The following is a 6387-nucleotide window of genomic DNA, read 5'->3' as shown; positions in this document are numbered from 1 at the left end:
TCACATTTATTGAGCGCTTACTGTGTGCACAGCACTGTACTAAGCGCTTGGGAAGTACAAATTGGCAACATATAGAGACAGTCCCTACCCAACAGTGGGCTCACAGTCTTTCTCCTCCCAAGGCCCTCGTACACACTTACCATCTAGTTAAAAAACAACAACAAAGGTCTATGACTAAGTTTACCAACCATTCCCCACAGTCCTTCCTCTCACGTGCCCGTGACCACCACGGTAGCTCCAGGCGGGGTACATCATTCCTAATGTCCAAGCAGCCGGCGGGTGGGCAGTGTTTAATGGTGCCAGGCGCGCTAGTCCCTGCGTCCCTTGGGGCCTGGGGGCTGTCCTGGACACAATTTTGTTGCACTGGCTGGTGGGGGACCACATAGCATCAAGGGACTCAGGAAAATTCCCTTCCTTTCCCTTGTGCCACTCCTAACTGGACAGAGCTACTTGGAGCCAGCTACGACGGTGGCACAGGAGCGATAGAGGAACCTAATAACAGTGGTATTTAAGTGGTTATTATGTACCAAACACTGTAGTCAATCATTTATTGTGTACTTACTCTGTGCAGAGCACTGTACTAAGCACTCAGAAGAGTACAATGTAACACGTAGTCCCTGCCCACAGTGAGCTTACACTCTAGGGGGGGAGACAGACAATTATATAAATTACCGATATGTACGTAAGTGTCGTGGAGCTGGTGGGGGTGAGCAATGGGAGGAAACCTCAGCGTCCATTCCAAGTGTTATATTGTACAATCCCAAGTGTTTACACTTGGAGGCAGTAATTGTCTGTCAGATATGAGGAGGGAGGGCCTTCCAGGCCAGAAGCAGCACTAAACTAAATTACCTCAGGTCCCACATGAAGCTCACCGTCTAAGTAGAATAATAGGAATTGTGATAATCATTGAGCACTGATTACTAAACACTGGGGTAGATACAAGATAATCTGGTTGGATGCAGTCCCTGTCCCACACAGGGCTCCTAGTCTCAATCCCCATTTTACAGATGAGGTAACTGAGGCCCAGGGGAAGTAAAGTGACTTGCCCAAGGTCACACGATAGACGAGCGGCAGAGCTGGGATTGGAACCCATGCCCTCCGGCTCCCAGAGCCGCTGGAAGAAAAGGAGTACGGGAAGAAAGATTTTGGGTAGGGGAAGACGGACAGTAAGAGCTGTAGAGCCATGGGTCCAGTTCTCACGTTTTCTAGGGAGGTAGAATTAAAGCTTGAAGGTCTCGGCTACTTGTGGTCCTGTCCTGCCAGACAAAGAATGTGATGCGGGAGTTTCTGAGGCCTCAACCGCCAAGTCTGTCTTGCTCAGGATGACTGAGCCTGTTCTTGGTAGCTAACCTTCCCCAACGCAAGAGATTTGGGCCAGTTTCTGACCTTTTTAGGCCCTACCCTCTCTCTTCCAGGCCATCACAGCAGGCTGCAGCTATTCAGCTGCAGGAACCCCCGGATTTTGTGGGTGGGGGTGGCAGTACTGTTGGCTGCCCCGAGGATGAGGGAGCTGGCACCCATCCTGCTTGCCCTGCGTGACCCTGAGCAGGAGCCCAGGTGACTCAGCCCAGGCCAGTATCCCTGCCCTCCTGCCCCCTCTCACCCAGCTCCCCTCAGCCACCGGAAGCAATGACACGGAGAGGGCCTCACTGAGGGGGCTTTCTTTCCTGTGACTGAAAAATGGGGCAGGGACAATCCCCAGCGCCCACATAGCTGAGAGGGGAAAGTGTGAGAGATCACAGGTATCCAGGAGGGTCCCGGGATGGAGCCCCCTGCCTGCTTGGTTTTAAGTTGAACCTCCTGGGACTGGTGGTGGGAGGCTTGGTTTTTTTAATAGGTATTTGTTAAGTGCTTACTATGTGCATGGCACTATGAAGCACTGGGGTAAATGCAAACTAATCGAATAGGACATAGTCCATGTCCCACATGGGGCTCACAGTCTTAGTCACCATTTTACAGATGAGGCACAGAGAAGTTGTGACGCCCAAGGTCACACAGCAGACGAGTGGAGTCAGGATGAGAACACAGATCCTTCTGACTCCCATGCCCGTGCTTTACGCTCTAGACCACACTGCACACCTTTCCTCTGGGGTTCAGCTGTGGGGGAAATGGATGAAAGTGATGACATGGCTTTCTCAAAGCTCCAACCTCCCCTCCCGTTCACCCTGCTGGCTTTCTAGCCTGGTGCCCGGTTCTGGGAGGGGTGACGGGCAGAGCTTGGGTGTCTCCTACCAACGGGAGGGGAATTCTTTGCCCCAGTTGAGCTTTCATGCGTCAGAGCCGAGCTCACAACCTCCTACCCTCTTCACCGACAAGCTGGAAGCAAACACTCGGGTCCAGACGCAAAGCAGTGACTCCTGGCTTTAATAACCACAGCAAATAGCAACCGCCTCCCCTCCCCATTTTGCAGAGCGGGTGGGATGCAACCCCTACCTTTAATGAAGCAGTAACAATTTAAGTCCCTCCCCCAGGCTGCTAGCCTCTCCACTCCTCCCCTGCCGATACCCCGAGGTCTTCACTGGCCCAGCTGTACAGGTAAGGTGGGACCTAGGTGAAGGCAGGAGAGGCTAGCATATACAGGCCTTAAGATGGTGGCATATGTACTCCTTGGCTAAGTCTAAGTCTTCTGGTTGGCACCCCGCCTCACCAGCCCCGGGTCACTAGCACTAACAGCACCCGTGGGAGAGGGAGGGTGGAGAAGGGGAACAGGGTTATCAGGAGAGAAGAGTGCCCACTGGATACAACTGTCGCTCAGTTCTTCGCTCTTCCCTCCTTCCCCAGCAGCCTTGGGCCCAAGCCCTGCACAGTCAGGCCGAAGCTGCTCAATGGCCGGTGGGCAGGAGGCAGAGCCAAACACTCTGAGTGATGCCCCCTCCCTTCCCACCCACCCTACCCCGCTCTGCACGGTGGGAGGGGCAGTTTGGGGCCAGTCCCTCCTCTCTTTGGTCTTGAAGCGGGGACCCAGTGGCCGGGCAGACGGGTACTACCACTCCACCGTGAGGTGCCGGAACGGCCAAGGTGGTCAGGGAGGACCGAGGGGCACGGGGAATGTAGTTGGGAGGCCAGGAAGTGGGTGCGGGAAATGGGAAGGGGCACTAAGGAAGGAGGAGGTGCTAGGGAGAGATTTTCCCAGTATTGGCTCATCCCACTCGTGCCCCTGTTCTTTGGCCAGGTCAACCCTCCTGAGAGTTTCAGTAGCTCCAGCACATGGAGAAGCTGAGCAGAGAAGCAGCCAGGAGTAGGGGAGAGAACACGAGCCTGGGATTCAGAAGCTCATTGGTTCTCATCCCGACTCTGCCATTTGTCTGCTGTGTGACCTTGGGCGAGTCACTTAACTTCTCTATGCCTGTAACCTCATCAGTAAAATGGGGATTAATAATAATAATATGAATTGGTTCAGTGCCCCGTGAGGGATGCCCAGGCCACTTCGAATTAAGGTGACTCACTTTCAGTCTGTGGAGGTGGGGCGGGGGGCTCAGCCCGGCCCTGCCCTGCCATACTGCAGCCCCTCGCCAACCAAAATGGGGACCTGGCCAAACCTGGCCTGGGTGCAGCTGGGGTGGCTTTGTGCCTGTCAGACCTGGCCCAGGTTTCAGGAGCCACGGATCACATGTGGGTTACTTGGATTGGTGTTGCGACTACGCACGTGTTTTCCCGCAAGTAGCTCAGCGGTGGAGCGGAGCCCCCAGCCTCGTGGGCAACTGCTCATGGGTGCGGGGACAGTGATGCCAGCCCGGTGAGGTAGGTGAGAACTGTGCCCGTCTTGTGCTCAATGCTGGTGTTACACAGGGGCAGCCTGGCCTTGGGGTCGTTTCGGGACCACTGAGGCATGGGAGAGGACAGACTTCTGGGTGGAGCCAGTAATGTACACAGGTGCTCTCCGTTCCCTGTAGCTTTGCTCCTCCCTCCCCCAGCGCCACTCTCAACTCTGACCTTTTGACTTTAGGGGAGCAGCTCTTCAAAGGACTGATGCAGTAGGGGTCCCGGACCCTGCAGCACAGGGCACATGTCTTGTAAGGTGGGCAGCGCTGCAACTTCAGCTGGCTCAGACCCGTATCCGAGGCCACGAATAGATTTTCCTGCAGGTCAGAAGGATCAGAGGGGCCATCGAGGGCACAGTCGCTCCCCGCGCCAACAGCGCAACCTCACCGCAGCCTTTTTCCCATCCTTCCACCTCCCCCAGCATGGTTTGGGGCAGAAGGACTCTGGCCGTACCTGGTTAGACGAGATCATCATGGTCTTCACCGGCGCTGCAGTCTGTGGGCAGGAGGAGACAGCATGGCTGCTGGGAAGCAGGGAAGCAGCGTGGCTCAGTGGAAAGAGCGCGGGCTTGGGAGTAAGAGGACGTGGGTTCGAATTCCGGCTCAGCCACTTAGCTGTGTGAACTCGGGCAAGCCACTTAACTTCTCTGTGCCTCAGTTCCCTCATCTGTAAAATGGGGACTAAGACTGTGAGCCCCACGTGGGACAACCTGATTACCTTATATCCCCTCCCTCCAGCACTTGGAACAGTGCTTCGCACATAGTAAGCGCTTAACAAATACTACAGAAAAGAGAGAGAAGAGGGAGACGTGGGGCAGAATGGGAGGTTCTGAGGCAGGAGGGGCAAAACAGAAAAAGGTCAGGGCCCAAGAAGTGGATCCTCAGAGGGGAGACAGATGGGAAGGGATTCATTCATTCATTCATTCCATCGAATTTATTGAGCGCTTATTGTGCGCAGAGCACTGTACTAAGTGCTTGGGAAGTACAAATCGGCAACATATAGAGACGGTCCCTACCCAACAATGGGCTCACAGTCTAGAAGGGGGAGACAGACAACAAAACAAAACATGTGGACAGGTGTCAAGTCGTCAGAACAAATAGAATTAAAGCTAAATGCACATCATTAACAAAATAAATAGAATAGTAATTATGTACAAGTAAAATAAATAGAGTAATAAATCTACAAACATATATACAGGTGCTGTGGGGAGGGGAAGGAGATAGGGTGTGGGGGGAGAGGAAAAAGGGGGCTTAGTGTGGGAAGGCCTCCTGAAGGAGGTGAGCTCTCAGTAGGGCTTTGAAGGGAGGAAGAGAGCTAGGTTGGCGGATGTGTGGAGGGAGGGCATTCCGGGCCAGGGGGAGGATGTGGGCCGGGGGTCGATGGCGGGACAGGCGAGAACGAGGCCTAACAGTGAGGAGATTAGCAGCGGAGGGTGCGGGCTGGGCTGAAGAAGGAGAAAAGGAGGTGAGGTAGGAGGGGGTGAGGGGATGGACAGCCTTGAAGCCCAGGGTGAGGAGTTTTTGCCTGATGCGTAGGTTGATTGGTAGCCACTGGAGATTTTGAGGAGGGGAGTAACATACCCAAAGCGTTTCTGGACAAAGGCGATCCAGGCAGCGGCATGAAGTATGGATAGAAGTGAGGAGAGACAGGAGGATGGGAGATAGGAGAGGAGGCTGATGCAGTCATCCAGATGGGATAGGATGAGAGCTTAAACGAGCAGGGTAGCAGTTTGGATGGAGTGGAAAGGGCAGATCTTGGCAATGTTGCGGAAGTGAGACCGGCAGGTTTTGGTGACAGATTGGATGTGAGGGGTGAACGAGAGAGCGGAGTCGAGGATGACACCAAGATTGCGGGCTTGTGATACGGGAAGGATGGTAGTGCCGTCAACAGAGATGGGAAAGTCAGGGAGAGGGCAGGGTTTGGGAGGGAAGGCAGGGTAGATTGAAGTGGGGAGAGACATGAGGATGGGAGATCAGAGAGGAGGCTGATGCAGTAATCCAGAAGGGATGCCCAAGGGTCAGGGTTAGAAGGCATCTGTACGGGTGAGAGGATGGTTGGGCTCACCTGGAACACCTCCACCTCCTCCAGGTTCATGGCCTCAGTGGTCCCGTTGCCCTTGAGCACCGCCACCTTCTGCACGGTACCGTGGGCTGAGGGACACGGACGCCCAGTGAGCCCAGGAGCTCAGGTGGGGCCCTCTGGGTCCCCACCGGCACCAGAGAGGCAGAGACGTGCTGGGCTCTGGCTCCCCTCGGCTGGGCGCGGCGGGCAGGGTGCAGCCCTATGCCCTGTGCCCAGAACGCGTTCTCCATACCTGTGCCCAGGTGGAACACTTTATAGTTTCCATCCGCAGCATCCACAATGTCCATGACCCCAGTCGTGAAGGTGGAGTTGGGGCCCGTGCGCACAAACAGGGGCCGGCGTTGCAGGGGGTACACGGGGTTGAACATGAGTGGATGGGTGCAGATGAATTCGATCAACTTACTGGGAAAGGCCTTGGAGGAGTGGAAGTTTGGGGCGGAAACACCCCCTGGGCACTATAGACAAAGGGATGAACATGTTTTGTTCCCAAAGCGACGCCACCAGTTCCCTCCTCGTTACCCACACTAGACTCCCCCTTCCATC

The sequence above is a fragment of the Tachyglossus aculeatus genome, chromosome 6, assembly GCF_015852505.1.
Source record: "Tachyglossus aculeatus isolate mTacAcu1 chromosome 6, mTacAcu1.pri, whole genome shotgun sequence".
Lineage (NCBI taxonomy): Eukaryota > Metazoa > Chordata > Mammalia > Monotremata > Tachyglossidae > Tachyglossus > Tachyglossus aculeatus.
Note: the sequence above shows the minus strand (reverse complement) of the source record.